At 43.8% G+C, this 22,753-nt stretch overlaps 1 non-coding gene across 1 annotated transcript; it reads left to right on the top strand.

Annotated features, from left to right (window-relative positions):
* The first annotated feature begins 10,620 nt into the window (after positions 1-10,620).
* TRNAK-CUU lies at positions 10,621-10,693 on the top strand. The gene has a single exon. It is a non-coding gene; the product is annotated as a tRNA-Lys (tRNA).
* The last annotated feature ends 12,060 nt before the right edge of the window (positions 10,694-22,753 follow it).

Genomic DNA, 22,753 nt, shown 5'->3' with positions numbered 1-22,753 from the left:
GCACCAGAACTGTGGAAAGATGGCTATTCTTTTTTTTTTTTTTTTTTTTTTTTTAGAGATTTTATTTATTTATTTGACAGAGAGAGATCACAAGCAGGCAGAGAGAGAGGAGGAAGCAGGCTCCCCGCCGAGCAGAGAGCCCGATGCGGGCCTCCATCCCAGGACCCTGAGATCATGACCCGAGCCGAAGGCAGCGGCTTAACCCACTGAGCCACCCAGGCGCCCGGAAAGATGGCTATTCTGTTTGAGGGCATCTACTGAAGGAAGGAAGAGCAATCGATCACCATTATGTTGAATGAGGCTAAGCAACCAGAAAACATAATATTATTTAAAACTTTTTAAAACATTTGGTGAAACAGATAGGCCTTGGAATGTTTTATACGTAGACTGGAACAACGAAGGTAGGATCTAAGTCTGCAATTATGGAATACTTAGCAGTAGCTGGCATGTTGGACCAAACATGGCTGAATGAGGGGCAAGTGGAAGCAAAATCATTTCATTCACCAAGTAGAAATACTGAATCAAAATATAAGTATTTTTACTAATTTTGTGGTCTTCCTAGAAGGTATCCAGGTACAAAAGCACTCTTGTTTGAATTTATTTTTATTTTTTTATTTATTGCTTTAAAAGTGGTATAATTACAGAAGGGACGCCTTCTGCTTTGGTTGCTAAGGATGCTAAGGATGCTTTGGCTTGCTAGGGCTGCTGTAGCAGACTGGGTGGCTTAAACAACAGAGGTCTGTTTTCTCACAGTTCCAGAAGTTGGAAATCTGATTTCAAGGTGTTGTCAGGACTGGTTTCTTCTGAAACCCCTCTCCTGGGCGTGTAGATGTCTGTCTTCTCCCTGGGTCTTCCAGGATCTTCTCTGCCTATCTGTGTGTGTCAAAATCTCCTCCTTATAAAGGTACCAGTCAGATTGGATTAGGGCTCATCCTAACGTCCTCATTTTAACTCAATTACCTCTTCAAAGACTAGTCTCCAAATACAGTCATATTCTGAGGTACTGGGGGTCAGGAATTCAGCATATGAACCCGAGAGGGACACAATTCAGCCCATAACAGGTGCTTTGAGAATAGATTCATCTGCAGGAATTGGTTCCTGCAGGGCTCCCCGGGCCCATGCTCTCAGTTCTGCTTTATCAGCTCTGTGCACCCTTCCTCCACCTCCTGTTCGCTGCTAAAAGCTAACACTTGCAACACTCTGAGGATTGCCCTTGGGCACTGGACTCCTGCTGCCCCTCCCCTTCCCCCACCCCCATGTGCCATTACACCCCACCCACCATGCAGAGGGTTGGAAGTGCCTGGGAGTCTTACAAGACCACTTGACCTCCCACCCCAGCCTGCCCTTAACCAGTCATTGGCTAGAAGTACAAAAGCCTATGTCTTGGGGAGCCTGGGTGGCTCAGTCGGTTATGTGTCTGCCTTCAGCTCAGGTCATGATCCCAGGGTCCTGGTAGTGAGCCCCACATCAGGCTTCCTGCTCCACCGAGAGCCTGCTTCTCCCTCTCCCTCTGCCCCTACCCCTCCATCCCCATCCCCCAACCCCAACCCCTGCTTGTGTTCATATGCTCTTTCTATCCCAAACAAATAAAATCTTAAAAAAACAAAAAACAAAAAAATAAAAAAAAACCTCGCCTGTCTTTAGGACAGACCAAACTCTGAAGCCTAATTATTGCCCTAGAGCTCCCAGCAGGACCAGGTGTATCAGAGACATCACAAGCAACCTCACTCTTGCCTGGTTCCTGCCCCTTTAGGAATCTGGTTCACCATTCCCTCACTGGTTCTCCTGAGAACTTTCCTTAATAAGCCACTTCATATGGGCCCTAGCCTCAGAGAGAACTTCTGGAAGAATCCTACCCAAAACCTATTTTTGCTGGTGAAACACACAAATAATTCAACCTCTGTCAAGACCAGAAGGAAAGAGGCATAGAAGGAATAATTCTTGTTGTTTAAAGACCACTGAAACAGGGACGCCTGGGTGGCGCAGTTGGTTGGACGACTGCCTCCGGCTCAGGGCGTGATCCTGGAGTCCCGGGATCGAGTCCCACATCGGGCTCCCAGCTCCATGGGGAGTCTGCTTCGCTCTCTGACCTTCTCCTCGCTCATTCTCTCTCTCACTGTCTCTCTCTCTCAAATAAATTAAAAAAAAAAAAAATCTTTAAAAAAAAAAAAAAAAAGACCACTGAAACAGGGTTTTTAGAAGTAGACACCGGAGATTTAGTCAGAGCTACTAGCACAGAAGCCTCCTGCCCTGGGATTGTGGTTTGTCCTCTAGAAATTCTCCACCAGGTCTCCTGAGGGAGATTTTTAAAGGGAATTATGACTGAATGGGATGACAGTAAAGGAAGGATTTAAGTAAAAGCAAAGTGACCCTGAGGTAACATTTGCATTGGGAGAGGTAGTCACAATTTTTTTTAAAAGATTTTATTTATTTTATTTATTTGACAGAGAGAGATCACAGTAGGCAGAGAGGCAGGCAGAGAGAGGGGAAGGGAAGCAGGCTCCCCGCTGAGCAGAGAGCCCGATGCGGGACTCAGTCCCAGGACCCTGAGATCATGACCTGAGCCGAAGGCAGCGGCTTAACCCACTGAGCCACCCAGCCGCCCCAGGTAGTCACAATTTAATTAGAAATTCTCATAGCATTGAATTTTTCTGAAGACGGACTTGTCAAAACTTATCAGAAATGGAACCTGGCGACAGTTCCTTGACTTAGGTGACACCTAGAGTGGGGAAGACATGAAGACCACGGTGACCTAAGGGTTCTGACATGTGGAAATGACCTTTCAAATAAGCAGACCCAATTCATCCACAATTTTTTAAAAAGATTTTATTTATTTATTTATTTGAGAGAGACCGTGAGAGTGTCAGAAGTGGGGGAGCAGAGGGGGAGGGACAAGCAGACTCTGCACTGAGCCTGGAGCCCAGTGTGGGGCTCGATCCTACAACCCTGTGATCATGATGTGAGCCAAAATCAAGAGCCAGATGTTTAACTGACTGAGCCACCCAGGCACCCCTCATCCATGATTTTAAAAGATACGTTCATGGGGCGCCTACGTGGCTCAGTTGGTTAAATAACTGCCTTTGTCATCCAACATCAGGGTCCCTGCTCTGCTCTCTCAAATAATAAATAAATAAAATCTTTAAAAAATAAAATAAAAAATATACTAAGAATAGAAATATGATTTTAAAAAAGAAAAAAAGAAGAAATATGATTACACATTCCATCCTGAAACTAAAAGAAAAAAACACCTATATTATATACTTTACCCATGAATTTTCCACCAGAATAGGTAGTTTCATACCAATGAAGAAAGGCAACATATTTCTTTTTTCCTTTTTAAAAAGTTTTTATTTTTTATTATTAACATATAGCATATTATTTGTTTCAGGGGTCCAGGTCTGTGATTCATCAGTCTTACACAATCCACAGTGCTCACCACAAAACGTACCATCCCCAGTGTCCATCATCCAACCTCACCCCCCAACCCCACTCCCCTCCAGCAGTACTCAGTTTGTTTCCTGAGATTAAGTGTCTCTTATGGTTTGTCTCCCTCTCTGGTTTCTTCTTATTTCATTTGTTCCTCTCTTCCCTATGATCCTCTGCCTTGTTTCTTAAATTCCACATATCAGTGACATCATATGATAATTGTCTTTCTCTGACTGACTTATTTTGCTTAGCACAATAACCTCTGGTTCTATCCACATTGTTGCAGATGGCAAGATTTCTTTTTTTTTTTTTTGATGGCTGCATAACATTCCATTCCATAACCACATCTTATTTATCTATTTATCTGTTGATGGACATATGGGCTCTTTCCATAGTTTGACTACTATAGACATTACTGCTATAAACATGGGAATGCAGGTGCCCCAAAGGATTACTACATTTATATCTTCAGGGTAAATACCCTGTAATGCAATTGCTGGGTCCTAGGGTAGTTATATTTTCAACTTTTTGAGGAAACTCGATATTGTTTTCCAGAGTGGCTGCACCAGCTTGCATTCCCACCAACAGTGTAGGAGGGTTCCCCTTGCTCCTCATCCTTGCCAACACCTGTCATTTCCTGACTTGTTAATTTTAGCCATTCTGACTGGTGTGAGGTGATATCTCATTGTGGTTTTGATTTGTATTTCCCTGATGCTGAGTGATGTTGAGCACTTTTTCATGTGTCTGTTGGCCACCTGGATGTCTTCTTTGCAGAAATGTCTGTTCATGTCTTCTACCCATTTCTTGATTGGGTCATTTGTTCTTTGGGTGTTGAGTTTGATAACTTCTTTATAGATATTGGATACTAGCCCTTTATCTGATAAGACAGTTGTAATTATTTTCTCCCATTCTGCCAGTTGTCTTTTGGTTTTGTTGACTGTTTCCTTTGCTGTGCAAAAGCTTTTTACCTTGATGAAGTTCCAGTAATTCATTTTTGCTTTTGTTTCCCTTGTCTTTGGAAACATGTCTAGCAAGAAGTTGCTGTAGACAAAGTCACAAGGGACATTCTCTGCCTGTGTTCTTCTCTAGGATTTTGATGGATTCCTGCTTCACATTTAGGTCTTTCATCCATTTTGAGTCTATTTTTGTGCATGGTGTAAGGAAATGGTCCAGTTTCATTCTTCTGCATGTGGCTGTCCAGTTTTCCCAACACCATTTGTTGAAGAGACTGTCTTTTTTCCATTGGATAGTCTTTCCTGCAAATAAATTGATTGTAGAGTTGTGGGTCCATTTCTGGGCTCTCTATTCTGTTCCATTGATCTATGTGTCTGTTTTTGTGCCAGTACCATACTGTCTTGATGACAGCTTTGTAACTGAGCTTGAAGTCTGGAATTGTGATGCCACCAGCTTTAGTTTTCTTTTTCAACATTCCTTTGGCCATTTGGGGTCTTTTCTGGTTCCATACAAATTTTAGGATTATTTGTTCCACTTCTGTGAAAAAAGTTGATGGTATTTTGATAGGATTGCCTTGGATGTGTAGATTGCTCTGGTTACCATAGACATTTTAACAATATCTGCTTTTCCAATCCATGAGCATGGAACGTTTTTCCATTTCTTTGTGTCTTCCTCAATTTCTTTACAGATCCTTTGCCTCTTAGGTTAGATTTATTCCTTAGTATCTTATGGTTTTGGGTACAATTGTAAATGGTATTGATTCCTTAATTTCTCTTTCTTCTGTCTTGTTGGTGTATAGAAATGCAACTTATTTCATTTCTATGCATTGATTTTATATCCTGCCACTTTACTGAATTCCTATATGAGTTCTAGCAATTTGGGGGTAGAGTCTTTTGGGTTTTTGACATTAAAGTATCATATCATCTGCAAAGAGTGAGAGTTTGACTTCTTTGCTGATTCAGATGACTTATTTCTTTTTGCTGTCTTATTGCTGAGGCTAGGACTTCTAGTACTACATTGAACACCAGTGGTGATAATGGACATCCCTGCCATGTTCCTGATCTTAGGGGGAAAGCTCTCAGTTTTTGCCCATTGAGAATGATACTTGCTGTGGGGTTTCCATAGACAGCTTTTATGATATTGATGTACGTACCCTCTATCCCTACACTGTGAAGAATTCTAATCAAGAAAGGATGATGTGGGGCACCTGGCTGGCTCAGTCAGTTAAGCGTCTGCCTTCAGCTCAGGTCATGATCCCAGGGTCCTGGGATTGAGCCCCACATTGGGCTCCTTGCTCAGCAGGAAGCCTGCATTGCCCTCTCCCTCTGCCTGCCAGTCCCCCTGCTTTCTCTCTCTGTGTGTCAGTCAGTCAAATAAATAAATAAGATATTTAAACATCAAATAGAAAATTGAGAGCAAATAAAAATACCCAGAACTTATCCTCAGAGTATAACTCACAAACAGGAAAGACTACACATTCCAATTTAAGAGAATGAGAAGGAGATAAATGCCAGAGACTAGCAGAATTGTTGCTGGAGCCCACACAGATGTGGCTATGCAAGAGTAAAGAATCTAGGTGGTCCGACCAGTGGCAGAACATAGGTAATATCAACAAGATTCCCTCCTCAGAGGAGAGGAACCCACCCTGAAGGGAACTACTGAGAGCAGGTCTGAGAGAAGTCATGGGAAGTGGCTTGGGAAGTGCCTGTGATCTTTGGAAGGTACTACTTTTAAGGGAGAGAAAAAGAGGCACCCTGCAAGATAGCAGTGGCCCCAGAAGGCCTCAGTAGATGATGAAGAAAAGGAAAGAAGTAGCTCAGGATAAGGATTCTTCTTAAATAGATGAGATCTAAGGATCAGAGAAAATTTGACCAGAAATAAAGTTACCCTACAATAAAGAAAAAGCCTTATATTATGGCAATGGAAGAGGGACCTCTTGAGATGAACATTAGTAAAAATACTTAAACCTTCCTTCTTTATCCTCCAGAAATTCCTCCTTCAAATTATTGGGGTCTGTTATCAAAGGAACGAGACTGAGACAAAGTGAAAGTTATGCAAAGTTTTATTCTATGCCAAGCATTAGAAGTCAGACTGAACAGCCAGGGCCGCCTCCAAAGACAGCGACCCCGTCCTGATCTCACAGGCTGGTTTTATAGGGCATAACTGCAGACCTCAAGGTAGGTGGCTTCTATTGTTAAGGCATTTACTCTTGGAGTCAATACCTGGAACTGATACCAGGAACTACTGGGGCATTAATTCCTGGAATGAAGTCCGTGGATGTAAATAACAATATGGCTACCTAGGCAATATGGAGTCACCCTAGCTAAGAAGGCCCTAATAGTTAAACAGGTTTCAACATTAAATCAGTCCTAACACAAATAAATGGTCCAGAAAAACCCAACACATTCCAAATACTAATGAAAAAAAAATATTAAAATCAAGCATACATACAAAGATACAGTAAGTGTTAAAAATGAAAATCAATTATGCATTTTCAGATGAAAACACTCAGAAACATTTCTATCATATAGCAGAGGAAAATCGTAAAACAATGATTTGAATTGTTGTTTCAACTGAATCTAGAATACTTTAACCTGAATTTAGAATACTTTAAAAAGCAATTGTAGGGGCACCTGGGTGGCTCAGTGGGTTAAAGCCTCTGCCTTCGTCTCAGGTCGTGATCCCAGGGTCCTGGGATCAAGCCCCGCATCGGGCTCTCTGCTCAGCAGGGAGCCTGCTTCCTCCTCTCTCTCTGCTTGCCTCTCTGCCTGCCTGTGATCTCTGTCTGTCAAATAAATAAATAAATAAATCTTTAAAAAAAAAAAAAGCAATTGTAGATATGGCTGGGGGTGGGGTGGGGCATGGGTCACAAGAAACAGAAATGAAAAAAAATACAAAATGGATCAAACCAGAGGATGATGTAAAATGGAGTTGATTAGCTCAGGAAAGAGACTGAAAAAGGTAAAATTATCTCAGAAATGAAGATTAAATTACAGGATGTCCAAGGGAGAATAAATTAGCTGCAAATACAGTAAAGGATATAGAGAATATACATGAAAAGAGCCAAGAAAATGATTCAAAAATAAAAAGTTTTTTTAAAGATCAGAAAGTTAAATTAAAAATGTTTGAAAGTCCAAACATAATAAATAAAAAGATCAGAAAGTGATCAATCCAGAATATAGGCAAGGAGGAGCAACAGATGTATAATTGGAGTTTCTGAGAAAGAAAAGCAGTGGAGTGGAACTAATTTTTAAATTCTAATTTAAAAAATGGTTTGACATTAAATAGGATCCAAATGTATGTATTTTATTATATTTTAAAAGCACCACATCTGGGGCACCTGGGTAGCTCAGTGAGTTAAGCCTCTGCCTTCGGCTCAGGTCATGATCTCAGGGTCCTGGGATCAAGCCCCGCATCGGGTTCTCTGTTCAGCAGGGAGACTGCTTCCTCCTCTCTCTCTGCCTGCCTCTCTGCCTGCTTGTGAACTCTGTCTGTCAAATAAATAAATAAAATCTTAAAAAAAAAAAGCACCACATCTGCTTGGAGAAATCAACTCAGGACAGGTAGAATTACTAGACTTAAAAAAAAAAAGAATTATTAGACTTTAAAGATTAAAAAAAAAAAAAACCTTACGGATTTTAGGAAGAAAGACCAAGTCATTTTACAAAAGGAAAATCAGTACAACATTATGTTCCTGACATAAACATTCAGGACAAGACAACAGCAGAATAGTACCTATAAAAGGAGAGATACTGTGAGACAGTTTGCCTGTAATACCAAGGCTGTAGGAAAGCAATTTTTTAAAAAAGATTTTATTTATTTATTTGACAGAGAGAAATCACAAGTAGATGGAGAGGCAGGCAGAGAGAGAGAGAGAGGGAATCAGGCTCCCTGCTGAGCAGAGAGCCCGACGTGGAACTCGATCCCAGGACCCCGAGATCATGACCTGAGCTGAATGCAGCAGCTTAACCCACTGAGCCACCCAGGCGCCCCTAGGAAAGCAATTTTAAACATGCCCCAACTCAGGCAACATTGTTCTCATTAGCTCTTCCTGAAAGGGGAATGGAGTTGCATAGGAGCTCAGTTTTTTTTTTTTTTAATAACTTCTTTTTTTTTTTTTAAGATTCTAATTATTTATTTGACACAGAGAGAGAGACAGCGAGGGAGGGAACACAAGTTGGGGGAGTGGGAGAGGGAGAAGCAGGCTCCCTGCTGAGCAGAGAGCCCAGCATGGGGCTCCATCCTAGGACTTTGGGATCATGACCTGAACTGAAGGCAGACACTTAACCAACCGAGTGACCCAGAGACCCAGGTGCCCAGGAGCTCAGTTTTTATATGCTATTAAAGTTAAGCTGGTATAAATTCAAATTAGAGCATTAAAGCTTTGTGGTATTAAGGATAGTTCCCATGGTAGCCACGAAGAAAATTCCTATACAATATATGCAAAAGGAAACGAGAAAGAAATGAAAACCTATTTAAAAATCAACTCAATACAAAAGAAGACAGTAGTGCAGGAAATGCGGTGGGGGGGGTAGCATGGGGAACAATGCTGTAAGGCATATAGAAAACAAATAGCAAAATGGTAGAATTAAATCCCTTCTTGTCAGTAATTAGGTTAAATGTAAATGTGTTAAACTCTCCAAAGACAGAGATTAGTAGTAGAATGGATTTAAAACACATGATCCAACTACATACTGTGTATAAGAAGCTCACTTTAGATCCAAAGACCCAAATAGGTTGAAAGTGAAAGAACAAAACAGAAAGGGGCACCTGGGTGGGCTCAGTGGACTAAGAATCTGCCCTGACTCAGGTCATAATCCCAGGGTCCTGGGATGGAGCCCCACATTAGGCTCCCTGCTCAGCCAAGAGTCTGCTTCTCCCTCTCCCTTTGCACCTCCCCCACCACTTGTGCACTTTCTCTCTCTCTCAAATAAATGAATAAAATCTTAAAAAGTAAAAAAGAAAAGAAAACAATAAAAGATAGATATTAAAAAAAAAAAAAAAGATAGATATTTTTCTGTTACAAAATAGATACAGATACAGATAGTAGCCAAGAGGGAGGGGAAGTTGCTAAACTAATATCAGACAAAGCAGACTTTAAATCAAGATGGGATGCCTAGGTGACCCAGTCAGTTGGGTGTCCAGTCTTTATCTCCGCTCAGGCACTGATCTCAGGGTCCTGAGTTCAAGCCCAAGTTGGGCTCCATGGTTACAAGAGACAAAGAAGGATGTTATGCATTCCTAAAATATTTACTACACGAAGAAAATATAACAGTTACAAACATTTATTTATGTATGTAATACTAAGTCAAGATATATAAAGCAAAAACTGAAAAATTGAAGGGAGAAATACAGTTCTATAATAATGGCTGAATAATATTCCATTGTAGGTGTATGCCACACCTTCTTTATCCATTCATCTATTGATGAACACTTAGGTTGCTTCCATCTAAAAGTACTATGTATTTAAATTATAATTCAACTTAATTGTACACCTGGGTTTACATTTATAATTCTTACATATTGGTGTAAATAATAATAAACTATATGCCTCGTAAGGCAATTTTAAGGAATTTAGGTGATTCTTTTAATCTAGCCTTTTTATTGAAATCAAATCCAAAGCCTTAGATAAATTAAACTGTTTGCATGTTTATTTATCACATAAGTAAAATCTAGAAGTCATACAGTCATCGTTTAAACCCCAGATTTAGGTGTCTGGGTGGCTCAGTCCATTGAGCAACTAACTACCTTTGGCTCAGGTCATGATCCTGGATCATGACCTGATGAGTCATGCTCCCTGCTCAGTGGGGAGCCTGCTTCTTCCTCTGCCCCTACCTCCCCGCTTATGCTCTCTCTCAAATAAATAAATAAAATCTTAAAAATATATATATATACCCAGGGTGCCTGGGTGGCTCAGTGGGTTAAGCCTCTGCCTTCAGCTCAGGTCATGATCTCAGGGTCCCAGGATTGAGTCCCGCATCAGGCTCTCTGCTTGGCAAGGAGCCTGCTTCTTCCTCTCTCTCTCTGCCTGCCTCTCTGCCTACTTGTGATCTCTGTCTGTCAAATAAATAAATAAAATCTTAAAAAAAAAAAAAGTCTCCTAGATAGTGAGAAAAAAAAAAAAAATACCCAGGCTCCCCAAACAATTTATCAAAGTGTATTAATTAATATTGATGAAATTTCAATTTTCTTGATTTCATTTACTTTCTGAATATCAGTTAAAAGTCTTAGTACAGAGGCACCTGGCTAGCTCAGTCGGTAGAGCATGTGACTCTTGATCTCAGGGTTGTGAGTTCAAGCCTCACACTGGGTTCAGAGCCTACTTAATAAAAAAGTTTTGGTACAAAAGAGTTCCTTAAAACCTTTTTTATGACTAGTAATTGTTGATTTGCTGTCAACTTGCACGTCTTCATTCTGTATCTCCATCCCAGCAGTGACATGGATGCCACCAATCAAGGGCTTTTCTTTTATCAAACATACCCTTCAGACAAAGGAATTAGGTGAATACTATTTAAAATGCTTCTAGGGGTGCCTGGGCAGCTCAGTCATTAAGTGTCTGCCTTTGGCTCAGGTCATGATCCCAAGGTCCTCGGATGGAGGCCCGCTTCAGGCTCCCTGCTCAGCAACAGGCCTGCTTCTTCCTCTCCCACTCCCCAAGCTTGTATTCCCTCTCTCGCTTTGACTCTTTCTGTCAAATAAATAGGTGAAATCTTTTTTTTTTTTTTTTTAATGTTTCTAAATACCAGGGGCGCCTGGGTGGTTCAATTGGTTAAGCAGCTTCCTTCCACTAAGGTCATGACCCCGGCATCCTGGGATGGAGCCCCACAGCTGCTCTCTGTGGTCCACGGAGAGCCTGCTTCTTTCTCTGGCTCTCCACCCCCCCTGCAGCTCCCCCTACTGGTGCACATGCACACTCTCCCTCTGTCAAATAAAATCTTTAAACAAAATAAAATGCTTTCAGTAACCTAGTTGTTTACAGTTATTTACATGAAGTTCAAAATTTAAAAAAAAAAAGATTCTACCTATTTATTTGAGAGAGACAGCATGGGGGGGGAGGGTTGGAGGGAGAAGCCGACCCCCTGCTGAGCAGGGATCCATCCCAGGACTCCAGGTTCATGACCTGAGCAGAAGGCAGTTGCTCAACCAACTGAGCCACCCAGGAGCCCTGAAGTTCTAAATTTTTATTAGAGTGTGATGTTTACCTTTTAACCAAAGTTTTAGAACACATTCTAGTCCAATTTATTTTTTTCACTTGCCACATCCTTTTTTTCCCCTCAGAGATTTAAGAGATTAAGATCCAGAGTATGAAAGACTAATTTCTTCAAAGTATTTACTGTACTCCTTTAATAGATCGATATAAATTCAATCAGCAGCACTGTTGTTGAGGGGCTTGCGCCCTTGACTTTCCATGCATCTGTGAAAGACGACTGGCGTTCCTTATTTAAAGGTCATTTCCCGACTTCTTCAACAGTAACCTGCAGAAAAACCGACTTTCCTTTACCCTGGTGGTGTGGTCACACTAAAAGCTTCCCTACTTGCCTTGCTTCAAAATCAGAAAAGCCGGTCTCTCCTAGGGACCCTGAGACACCTCAGCGGCCCCTCCTCATTTCTGTTCATACAAGGGACAAAAGCAGCAGTTAAAAGGCTGATTCCCTAACCACATGAATGGTTGTCAAGACATAACATCCAGTGAAAAGAGGTAAATTTCGGAATAAACGGTGGATAATGACACTTACTATGAATTTATTTTTTTTTAACATTTTATTTATTTATTGGATAGAAAGAAAGCACAACCAGGGGGAGGAGCAGAGGGAGAGGGAGAAGCCGGCTCCCCGCTGGGCAGGACGCGCGATGCGGAACCGGGGCTGGATCCCAGGACCTGGCGATTATGACCTGAACCCAAGGCAGAGGCTTAACCGCCTAAACCACCCAGGCACCCCCATTTAAGTGAATTTAAAAGCACATAAAAACATTAGTAGGGAGAAAGCAGGTGAGAACTTGCCGGGAGATGGAATGGTGGGAGCGAGATACCAATATGGATTATAAATTTATCCCATGATGGCAGCTCCTCAGCGAGGCCTTCCAGCCGCTGAGAGCCGGAGCCAGTGCCTGGGAGTCCCTGCGGCCCGTCTCCCCTCACCTCTCAACCCATCTCAGGCCCCAGGCAAAGGGGCGTAGGCGACTTGCATTAAAATTTTTAGAGACCCGAGGCTGGAGAGGGGGTGGCCCTCAGGCGGGACTTTCTGGGAATCGCTAAAGCCCCAAGGCTAGTTGGTGACGGCTGGGCCATCGGTGGTGGGGACCCAACGGAGACCTGGAGCAGAGTCCAGAGGAGGTGGAAGTCACTCGTGCAACCCCAGGCGTGAGTGCTTTTACGGGGGTGAAACAGTCTCGGGACCTGAGGCGGGGGGGAGGGAGAAGGGCATCAAGAATGACCATTCTCATTTCTAGGTGACCTGACCGAATCCAGAGCTTTCCTCTGTCCGTTAATTTGATTAAATTTGCAGCAAAGAGGTGGACTCAAACTCAGTGGCTGATTGGATTTAGGGTTGAAGCCTCGTCTGTTTCGGGACAGACTCCACTTGCAAAGCCATTTGACTTTAAATCTAGTTCTGATCTCCGCGGTCGATTTTCTTTTTAATCCCAGCGAATGACTTAACCTCTCTGAGCTTCACTTTTCACATAGTAAAATGCCAACGACAAAATCCACCTCGCGGCACCGTCGTGGGGACGAATGGGCTAATGCGTGCGCATCACTCCCTCGCCCAGTGAGAACACTCGGGAATCGATTGCGACGACCTCCAGAGGCGCCTCGCAGGTAACGCGATCAGCCGCTGTCCTGTCGTGGCTGCACAGGTGGCGGGATGGGTGCCCGGGGCTCCGCCCAGAAGGGCGTGGCCGACCGAAGGCGCGAATCTGTGAGCCGCGCGCATCCGGCCGGGCCCTATATGAAGCCAGGCCCTGCGCCTGGCCTCCCAGAGCGGCTTCGCCCTGGCCCACGACCGCACGCTCTGTGCCCGCGCTCTGGAGCCAGTTATGGTGAGTCTGGCCCTTCCCACGCAGGGGCAAAAGTCCTGGGGCAAAAAAAGGGAGTGGGAGGTCCGACGGTCTTCTGGTGAACGGTCTGGGGTCCTGGCCCCTCATGGGGAGGAGGGGGTCGAAACATTCGAAATGGTTCATTTCTTGGGGGATATGTTTCCTGAGCCCTCCACCCTCACCCCTGCGTGCCTGCCCTGCCCGAGGGGGTGCCCTCCTCCTCCAGACAGACGGACGCGGCCTGCCGAGGAGACGTGGTCGGGGATGGGCCTGCTGGTTGCTGTCCCTGAAGTATCGGGGCATGTCCGCTCCCTGCCTGGTGCGCTGGAGGTCCCCAGACTACCGCCCTGGCTCTGGGCGACTGCACACATCGTGGAAGGGATGGAAGGATGGGCAGAACGCAAGGCAGATGAGGCACAGGGGCCTGGGGTGGATTCGGTTAAAAATTAGCTAGCATCTGGAGACAGAGCCATGGGGGGGATGCGGGGTGGGAGGCGGGGGGGGGGGGGGGAATGATTCCTTCTTTCTCTCTCTCCCTTCCCGCCATCCTTCCTTCTCCCCCCCCTTTTTTTTTCTTTAAGGAAAATCTTTTTTTTAATTTCCCCCAATTTTATGGAAGTCAGTTGGCAAACTTGAATTTATCCAAAGTGTACAACACGACGATTTGATGTGTGTATACTTTGTGAAATGACCACTGCAATCAAGGTGATTAACACATCTATCACCTCACGTGGTCACCTTTTTGTGTAGGTGAGAATACTTAAGACCTACTGCCTTAGCAAATTTCGGTAATTTCAGCATTATTAGCAGCCATCACCAGGCCGTACATTAGATCTTGAACTTCTTCAGCTTTTAACTACAAGTCTGTACCCTTTGACCAACCTCTCCTCTACTCTCTGAGTTCAGACTTTTCTTTTGTATATTCCACATCAAAGTGATGCAGTATTTGTCTTTCTCCATCAGACCTATATCACATAGCATGATGTCCTTCAGGTTCACACATGTTGTCACAAATGACAGAATTTCCTTCTTTTTAATGGCTGAATAATATTCCATTGTGTGTATTATACACCCCCATTGTCCTTTTTTTTTTTTTTTTTAAAGATTTAAATTATTTAAGGGGTACCTGGGTGGCTCAGTGGGTTAAAGCCTCTGCCTTCGGCTCAGGTCATGATCCCAGGGTCCTGGGATCAAGCCCCAAGTCGGGCTCTCTGCTCAGCAGGGAGCCTGCTTCCCCCCAACCCAACCCAGCCTGCCTCTCTACCTACTTGTGGTCTCTGTCTGTCAAATAAATAAAGATTTTATTTATTTAAATAAAAGATTTATTTATTTGACAGATCACAAGTAGGCAGAGAGGCAGGCAGAGAGGGGGGGGGAAGCAGTCTCCCCACTGAGCAGAAAGTCCCATGCAGAGCTCAGATCCTAGGACCCTGGGATCATGACCAAAGCTGAAGGCAGAGGCTTAACCCACTGAGCCACTCAGGCACCCCCTGTGTTGTCTTTATTTATCCAATCGTCCTGTCAACCGACACTTAGGTTGTTTCCATATCTTGGCCATTGTGAATGATGCTGCAGTGAGGTGTGCAGCTATCCCTGAGATCCTGGTTATATTTCCCTCAGATAAACATACAGAAGAGGAACAGCTGAATTGTAGTTCTACTGTTTTATTTTTGGAGGAACTTTCATACCATTTTCCCTGACTGTACCAGATTATGAATTCCAACAACAGTGCACAAGGGTTCCTCCAACTGTGGGATCTCCTGTCTTTTCAATAATAGCTATTCTACAGTTAATGACGTGCTAGCTTGTTGTGGTTTATATTTGCATTTCCTGATCATTAGTGATGGTCAGCACCTTTTCCTATACCATCAGCCATCTGTCTATCTTCTTTGGAGAAATGTCTATTCAGGTGTTTTGTCCATTTTTCAGTGGAATTGTTTGGTTTTTTGCTATTAAGTTGTATGACTTTCTCATATATTTAGATATTAACTTCTTATCAGACAGATGGCTTGCAAGTATTTTTCTCCCAGTCCACAGGTTGCTTTTTACTTTGTTGCTAATTTCCTTCTGCTGTACAGAAGCTTATGGATTTTATGTATTTATTTCAAACAGAGAGCCAGCACAAGCATAAGCCAGGGGGAGGGGCAGAGAGAGAAACAGGCTCCAGGCTAAGCAGGCATCCCTGTGCCTGGCTTGATCATGACCTGAGCGGAAGGCAGACACTTAACTGACTAAGCCACTGAGGTGCCCCAGTCTTTAATCCATTTTAAGTAAATTTTGCAAGTGTTATAAGGGATCTACTGTCATTCTTTTGCACGTGCATATCCATTTTTCCCACCATTGTGGAAGAAACTATCTTTTCCCCTGTGTGTTCTTGGCACCCTTGTCAAAGATTAGTTGACCTATATGTGTGGGTTAATCTCTGTGCACTCAATTCTGTTTTGTTGGCCTATGTGTCTGTTTCTATGGTGGTGCTATATTATTTTGATTACTAAAGCTTTGTAACATCATTTGAAATCAGAAATGGTGATCCCTCCAGCTATGTTCTTCTCTCTCAAGATTACTTTTGTTATTTTAAATCTTTTGTGGTTTGATTTGAATTTTAGAACTGTTTTTTTCTATTTTTGTGAAAAATTGCTTTGGAATATTGTTAGGGATTACTTTGAATGTGTAGATCATTTTGGATAGGGTGGACATTATAACAATAATCTTTTCAATCCAAGAATAGGTGATAGCTTTCTGTTTGGGTCTTCTGTTTTTTCCTTCAGTGTCTTACAGTTTTCAGAATACAAGTTTTTCACCTCGTTAAATTTATTCCCAAGAATTTTATTGTTTTTCATGTTTTTGTAAATGGGATTTAAAAATTTTTTTTTCAATAGTTTGTTGCTAGCATATAGAAACACAACTGATTTTTGTGTATTGATTTTTCATCCTTCAACTTGACTGAATTTATTTATTAGTTCTAACAGTTTTTTGGGGGGAATCTGTAGGGTTTTCTATATATAAGATCATATCATCTGTACACAAGGAAAATTTTACTTCTTCTTATCTGATTTGGGTACCATTTATTTCTTTTTCTTGCCTAAGTGCTCTGGGTAAGACTTCCAGCACCGTGATGAAAAGGAGTGTGAGAATGAGCACCCTTGTCTTGTTCTTATCTTAGAGGAAAAGCTTTCAGCCCTTCATCCTTCAGTATGATGTTAGCTGTGACCTTGTCATATCTGGCCTTCATTATGTTGTGCTTGTTCCTTCTTATTTCAGACTCAGGAAGACCAGCTGAGAGGCAACTGCAGGGGTTTAGACAAGAGATGATGGTGGGGTAGACTAGGATAGGATCAGCAAAGATGGAGAGGAAGGGTTTATAGAATTGGAATTAGAGCTGGGTGAGACCCTTGAACTTCTAACTTTTTTTCAGGATCCCACAATGGAAGATCCAGTTCAGTTATCCAGCAATAGCAAAGAGACTTCCACAGACTCCTTCCTTCAAACAGTTGAGGAAATTGAAGAGTTTCTGAAGGATGTCTCTGAGACATATAAGGCAAGAACCTCAGCTGCACCAGAACAGCAGCTTGATAAACCTCCGACTGCCCATGGTGAGGACAACCAACAGGAGTCAACCCAGAGGGTGATGACTCCTTTGACATCCACAATGATGATTTCTGCATGTTCTAACATCCCTAGGACAGACCTAATTCAAAACTCAATAATACCCACCGCTAAAGCCCTTGATATGCCCCCTGAAGACCTAGATGAAACTTTTTCCATGAACCCAAAGGTGGCCTTCTTTGATGAGAGAAAACCCACACCAACCTCTTGGATGACAGATACTACTGACAACCCCAAAACATTCACTGAATGCCAAAAGGTAACTATCACTGCAAACAAGATAGCAATCCCCAGTGAAGGTAGCCAGATGAAGATGATGACCAGTGACGACCAGATCCTCTATGAAAGACCAGGGATAACTCTTAAAGAGGGCCATGTGATGACCGTTAGTGGTAACCAGACCTTCACTGAGGGCCATACAATGACTTCCAGTAGTGACCATAGCCTGAATTGGAACCAAAGGACAGCACTGTGTGAAGAGCCGATACAGACCCTCAGTGGTGACCAGACCCTCTATGGAGGCCAGATTACCTTCAGTGTGGGCCAGACCCCGTGTGGGGGCCAGATGAAGACACTTTGTGATGATCAGACCCCTTATGGAGGACAGATGGCCTTCAGTGGGGACCAGATCTTCTATGGAGGCCAGACGACAACTCTTAAAGGGGGCTATACAATGACCTTCACTGGTGACCAGACCTTCACTGGGGGCCAGATGACAATATACAGTGGTGACCAGACCCCCTATGGAAATCAGATGATGACCCTTAAGGAGGATCATATGACAACCTTTGCTGATGACCACACTCTCTATGGAGGCCATATGATGCCACATCAATCACCATCACTGCCATATCCGGGGTTCCTGTATCTTTCAAGTTCCCATTTGATCCAAGGACAATCCTTAGAAAAGCAGAAGTGCAACATCAAGACCCAGAGTCGTCAATTCCAGAAGAATTCTGGGACTTTGAAGACCTATCCTTGCACATACCAGGACTGTGGGAAATCATATACTAAGCCTTCCCACCTCCGCATCCATGAGCGCAAACACACTGGTGAGTGAAGGCTAAGGGACTGGGAAGTGCCTTTATAAAACTTTGGGATCGTTTGAGATTGTTGTCACCTCTCTCTAAGTCTGGGACCTCAGAAGTCTAGAAAAAGTTGGTCTATTTGAAAGGGTATATAAAGCAGTCCCAGAAACAGACTACATAGTTCTGGGCCAGAGTCAATCTGGCTGCAGCCTTTTGCGTTGTTACCTGTGCCTGGGATGATGGAAATAAGTGGAAGGCTTTGTTTGCCCTCCTGTGGTTGGTTTTGACCCTACCTCTACTGGGACTGACACTACATGGACCTCTCCTGAGGCCCAACAGATAGGTATCCCTGACCTTATTTCCTCACTGACTTTCCTGCTGACCTTTGCTTTGCCTATTTCTCTTCCTTTCCCTCCTTCACAATTTTTCTCTTGTCCTTCCAGCTCACACTGCCTTTCTTGTTTTCCTCTTTCACTTACCACCTCTGGTCTCCTCTCCTCTCACACTCTCTCTCCCACTCCAACACACTCAAGCCCTTTATCTTCTCTTTTCTCTTTCTACTTCCTTGTCCCATGCTACCCGGAAGCATGACAAATCTCTCTCTTTTTCTGGTCCAGGGGAGAAGCCATACAAATGCAATGTGAAGGGATGCACATGGAAATTCCCCCGTTCCGATGAGCTCAACAGACACAAGAGGAGGCATAGCGGGGAGCGACCCTACCTATGTACTAAATGCAACCGGAATTTTGCACGATCGGATCACCTGAAGCAGCATCAGAGAATCCATCGATAATACTCGCCCATGACTACAAACTCATCAGAACAAGAGAAAATGAGTTCAGCTGAAAGATTCTCTCTACTAAGTCTTTGTTTGCTCTGTACCTGGCACTGTGCCAGCATGTAGTAAGGGCTTGATATTATTTGTAAGTTTTTAAGGTTTTTTTTTTTTTTTTTTTTTCAGAAGCATACAAGGAATTCATCTGTGCATTTCAATAGGCTCAGAAGTGCTTTTCATTCACTTCCCATTCCAAGGGTTACTTTTGATCCTGTGCTATTGGTCCTTCTAGATCTTGCTCTGTGCCTTTGCCTCTATGTGTACCAGTAAAGATGTATATATGTAGATGATTGAAATTTATACATAGTTCCAGTGTGCAAAGAATGTAGCATTCTGTATCTAAGCTCATGTTTCTCTGGGTCTCCATTTCTATGCAGTTAAGAGGAGGGAGACACTTGGTCACATCTTGTGTAAAAAGCTCTAAAAGTAAATGGAATTCATTTGGATGAGTACTAAACCTATTCAAAAGTTGAACTTCCTGTCATGGCTGTTTCTTTTCTCAGGCAAGGTGTCTCTTTCCTGCCCTACCTTCTCCATATGCTGTCAGGATACAGAGAGTGATCGCACTGGAACAGGGGTGGTCATGGGATGGCTGCCAGGGGAAGGATCTATCCTTGCCACTGGGCTCTGGGCCCTTTGCTCATTGCTTCTGCAGGCGGGGTGACCTGCAGTTTGTTGGTCTTTGCCTGGGCATGATTTGACAACTGCTTCAGAGAAGCTCTGCCATCTTTCCTTGCTGACTAGGTCCTCTTCCAGCTCTGAAAAGATTTTTCCCTCTTTGGGCTTGGCTCTTGTCCAAACCCCAGCTTATATAATATCCTCCTGGCAAAAAAGGCTGGGAAAAGTCAAGGATGTGATCTATCCCACTCCTCATTTCCAAAGGGAGCACTTTGAAAAGCTCTTTCCACCTGGAGCCTAAAAGGGGAGTGGACCACAAACACCAGGGCTTCAATCAGCTCTGCTGCATTTGAAGCGCTTTTGACCCACACACTTTCACCTCACCCCCCGACACTAGATCCCTGAGTCTTTAAGGGATTCAGACAGCATTTTAAAAATCCTGTCTTGGGGCGCCTGGGTGGCTCAGTGGGTTGAAGCCTGCCTTCAGCTCCGGTCGTGATCCCAGGGTCCTGGGATCAAGTCCTACATCTGGCTCTCTGCTCAGCAGGGAGCCTGCTTCCCCCTCTCTCTGTTACTGCCTGCCTCTCTGCCTACTTGTGATATCTGTCAAATAAATAAATAAAATCTTTTTTAAAAATCCTATCTTAATGTTGTATTTGGCATTATATGAAATAGTCCATATAAATTAGAAGTATAAACAAGTGAACATTTGTGGGAGCCCATCACCCTATGGTGCACAGGCAGGTGTCAAGACGGCCAGTTAGGACAATGAGCCAAACTGAAAACAATCAAGTCTTGCTTCCGGCTATAGAGAAAGCAGGATGCAAAGAGAAGAGGCACCAGCTCTTCAATGTTGCATCTTTCCCCATGAAAGGACACCAGGCTAGGGTTAAGGGGCATGTAGTGAGGACAGGGAAAGTCTCACACTGCCCTAAGTAAAAAGATTCTCCTACCTTTTCATGGAAGGGATAACAGAAGGAGGAATAGGGGAAAATGCTAGGATTGGAAAAGTACTGAGTCAGTTAGAGAAAAAAAAAATATCTCAGCAGGTTCCCCAGTGAAGAGAGGCTTCTGAATGGAGGTGCCCAGGCTGGGAATGCAGATACGCAGATACGCATATGAGCAGAGCTGGCCTGTGGAGTGACTTCTTGACAATAGCTCTGTTCAGAAAATTGTGGTGCACCTGCTGGGCACCAAGTCTGGTGTGGAGAGAGCAGCTTTTTCCCACGAGGACTGGCAGGCAAGGTCTTGTAATTAATTACCTACGGTTGGGCCTGAAAGATCACAAACAGGATTTTGGCCTGGAGCTGGACTCCTCAATTTCACTCCTTGATCCTTCAGGGCCTGAGCGAGAAGCATAGTCTGCTCCATGAGGGACTCAGATGAGCCAGACATTGCAATAAGTCTGATTAATCAGTCTGACGGCCATGGTCAAAGTCACTCTAAGTAGAATATCAGGCCAGCCCAGAAGAGTGAATATAACTGCGAGCCCCAACTTCTGCCAAGCCAGACAAAGATACAAAGCTCTTTAGCATCTATCCTAGAGAGCCAGGAGCCCTTCTATCTAAGCCACCTAATGGACCGTCCTGTTGCCAGATTCATTGATCCAAGTTGTTGGCCATTACACAGACCCTCCTCAGTTGGCCAGCAGGAAGCCAAGGACTCTGCGGTTAGCCAACAGTACTTGGGCCAAGGAGTTGAGGCTGGGATAGGATTATTAACAATCTCAGTGGAAGAGCAAGGACAGATAAGTGTAGGACTTTCTCTCTCTCTCTCTCTCTCTTTTTTTTTTGGTACAACCTTTTCTAATTGGAGGACAATGAGAATAACCACAGAGCCTCTGTAGGGCAGGAGTGAATGGAGGGAAGGAGGCCACCACCACTGTAGCCAAAACAGCTCTGATGGAAGACCCTGCACTGCTCTCCCAGATGTTCTGGTTGCCTCTTTCTCTCCCAGGAGTGAGTTTACAGTTAGGGAGCTGTTTTGCTCCTGTAGAATCCAGTAGTGGCAATGTGTTGTGTCCACACTAAGTTGGTGCACTTGAGGTACCAGAAAGACCCTAAGAGACCAGTAATTGCCTCTCAAAGAATGTGTACCTTTCAGCCAACTCCAGGGGTTTATGGATTCAAAAACCGGGTGGTACGACTAGCTCATGGCACAGCTCTGTCATAGCTGCGCTTCGTGAACTCAGAGTTCGCTGAAACTTGTAGCTCAAAGGGAAATGTGGATTTGTGGGAACCAGGGGAAGGTCAGCCAGGGTGGCCCATTGGAGAGCCTCCAGGTATTTTGTTAAAAGCCCCACTCTAGGGGCGCCTGGGTGGCTCAGTGGGTTAAAGCCTCTGCCTTCGGCTTGGGTCGTGATCTCAGGGTCCTGGAATCAAGCCCTGAGTGGGGCTCTCTGCTCAGCAGGGAGCCTGCTTCCTCCTCTCTCTCTGCCTGCCTCTCTGCCTGCCTCTCTGCCTACTTGTAATCTCTGCCTGTCAAATAAATAAATAAAATCTTTAAAAAAAAAAAAAAGCCCCACTCTAAGGGAGCTGTCTTTCTGGTAACCCAATAGATGGATGCCCCCAATATTCCTACATTGATTATATGAGAGTGCCAATAGCCAGAGCACCCCACTAATCACTAGGCCTCCCTAATGTCTATCAGGGCAGTCATCTCTGGAATGAGACATCACACCCTTTCCAAGATAATGCCTAAGAGTTTCACTGGGCACTAGGTCATTGTGCCCTCCTTGTGTTAACGACCCACTTTTGTGTTGCTTGGTGGCCAATAGAGCATCCCGTTCGTGTGGGCTGGTGCCCTTTTGTGGGCCCACTAGGAGGATGTTATCAATATAAACAAAGGCTAGTGCTCCTTCTGGGAGCAGAACTTTTTCCAGGTCACACTGATGGCAAAGAGCTGGAAAATTTAGGTAGCCTTGTAATAGGACATGAAAGGTGTATTGCAATGCATTGCATGTAAAGATGAATTTGATCCTGATCATCTGGCTAGAGAGGGGTTGCTAGAAAAAACATTTTTTTAAAAGATTTCATTTATTTACTTCACAGACAGAAATCACAAGTAGGCAAAGAGGCAGGCAGAGAGGTGGAGGCAGGCTCCCTGCCGAGCAGAAAGCCTGATGTGGGGCTCGATCCCAGGACCAGATCCTAGGAAGCCGAAAGCAGAGGCTTTAACCCACTGAGTTACCCAGGCACCCCTAGAAAAAAAACATTTTTAATAGCAGTTGCTACATACCAGGTTTCTTCAG

The sequence above is a fragment of the Neovison vison genome, chromosome 2 (genome assembly GCF_020171115.1).
Source record: "Neovison vison isolate M4711 chromosome 2, ASM_NN_V1, whole genome shotgun sequence".
In the NCBI taxonomy this organism is placed as follows: Eukaryota; Metazoa; Chordata; class Mammalia; order Carnivora; family Mustelidae; genus Neogale; species Neogale vison.
Note: the sequence above shows the minus strand (reverse complement) of the source record. Positions and strands in the feature narration are given on the sequence as shown.